Below are 2,416 nucleotides of genomic sequence, written 5' to 3'. Positions count from 1 at the left end.
AGCTGTTTCCTTCTGAAGAGAGACAAAGTTTTTTTTCAGATTCAGTGATCCTTACTTTCTGTCAGGGGGACTATGAGGCCTGGGCAAAGAAGAAAATTGCAATGGAATCTAGAGTAACAGCAATTCCTGGAGGGTTTGTAATCTGATGGCGACAACTTGTGTTATAACTCTTAATTGGGGCAAAAGCTAGAATGACAATTATGACAAATGGTCTAATAAAAGGGAATTTTAAAGTAAGTTTACCAGTGGCCCCCAGACTGGTTGGCCTAAACCAGTGGTGGGCAAACTCATTAGTCAACAGAGCCAAATATCAACAGTACAACAATTGAAATTTCTTTTGAGAGCCAACTTTTTAAAACTTGAACTATTTAGGTGGGTACATTGTTGTTAACTTAATATGGCTTAAGAAGAGCCACAGTCAAGGGGCCAAAGAGCCACATGTGGCTCGCGAGCTGCAGTTTGCTGACCATGGGCCTCCTAGACTCTAGGCCCTAGACTGTCATATTTCATAGGGTGGAGATATACTTTATTACTCAAACTAGGACACTTTTGAGAGTAAAAGGGGTGCTATCAATAATTACTTGGGGACAAGAAGTGAAAATTGGACTGTCTGGGGACACTGGAGATACATTTGTATGTTGTTGTTTTTAATTTTAGGCACGATTCCAGGTTCTCATCAATAAGGTGACTTCTCAATTTACTCTTGACAAGGTTCATGCTTGAAAATGATTGTTCACATAAATATGTAGACCTGAATAAGGAAAGAACAGCAAACGATAGTTTTTTCAGTTGATTATATGAGTCAGGAATACTGTTCCAGGTGTTAAAAATCTATATATTGTCCTCCTCCAGGTCTTTTAAAGCAAACCACTTGTGCTGTGAACTTAGTTCACGTTTGTTTTTCTCCAATATTTCTATATCAGCACAAAGACGTTCAAACTTTGAACTCTACAGTTGTTTGTTTTTTTAAATCCAGCAATTGCATTTCAAAGTTGCCAATGCCAATATTAAAGGGAGAAAAATTTAATTCTGTTACAGTAGCATTGAGAGATTTTTCAACAAAGGCTAATGTCACTTTGCTGATTCTGAATTCCTGAAACCTGTTAAGAAAAGCTCCCTCATATTTAAAAGTGTTGTTTTGAAATAGAAAATATCAATATTAGAATTATTTTCTTGGCGATGTTTCTACAGGCTTGGAAAGTGAATCAAAGTTTCTCTTTTAAAATCTTGAGCAAAAAGAGATAATTTGTTTTCGAATGAAATAACTTCTGACATCGAAAAAATTGTGTTTCCTTTCCCCTGTAGTTTACGATTAAGCTGATTTAGATGAGACGTAATGTCTACCATGAAATAAAATTTTTGGATCCACTGATCCCAGGCTGAAAACCAACTTCTGCACAGGGGCCACGAAGTTTCATTCGCACTGTATGTACACACCCACACGTGGTATTTTGTGGAAGAGCCACGCTCAAGGGGCCAAAGAGCCGCATGTGGCTCGATAGCCTCGGTTTGCCAACCACTGGCCTAAACTTTGGATGTTGTTTGCCGCAAAAAAATAACCTATCTGGTGATGTCATCAAGTGGCCAGATAAAGTCTGTATGGTTTACACAGTCACTAAGATTATTTAAATTTGACTGTAATCTGTTATTGTAAATCTCAGAAAAAACGTTTTAGTCCTCAATGATTCCCAGTCAAAGAATTGGAGAAAAATGAAACATTAATTTTGAGGATTGTAACCAAATATTTAAGAAAACTAGAAAAATTCAGGATTCAGTTTAGTTTATAGGTAAGAAACAATATCCACAACCGTGTATTGTGGATTCTATTGAAGCACAATATTCCCATAAAATCACCCTCAATTTTATCAAAGAGCCAAATTAAGGCCACTTTATCTACTTCATTAAGTCTAGTTTTAATTTGGCCTGATTAGTAATTGATAGTAGTAATTGATCATAGGCTCTTTCAAAACTGCTCTGCTGGAAAAGGACTTGTACACATGCATATTAGCATAACCAATGGACACAGACACTGGGGTAGTGGGGGCTCACCCGAGGTGGGAATGGCGGGGGCGGGGGGTGCGAAGGTGTCTGTTGAGGAAAAAGGAGACATATATAAAACTTCAGACAATAAAAAATATTAAAAAAAACAACTGCTTTGCTGGAATCAATCTCAATCAGATTGAGCTCTAATTAACTTCTAAGGGAACAGAAGTCAAGGTACACAGTTCCCATCAGAGTTTGCCTGCAATACCTATAGGTTTGGTTGAATTCCTAAAGTTCTCCCCCTCCGTCCTCCCCTAAATGTCTACAGGTTCTTTCTTTGCCTTACAGAAGCAAGCTTTGTTTCTTACCTGGAAAGACTACCATGAACCATATGAATAAGCAAGGTACCAAGCACTGTTTCTACGACTTTTAC

This window comes from Myotis davidii, unplaced genomic scaffold, assembly GCF_000327345.1.
Source record: "Myotis davidii unplaced genomic scaffold, ASM32734v1 scaffold836, whole genome shotgun sequence".
Lineage (NCBI taxonomy): Eukaryota > Metazoa > Chordata > Mammalia > Chiroptera > Vespertilionidae > Myotis > Myotis davidii.
This window is presented reverse-complemented; position numbering follows the sequence as displayed.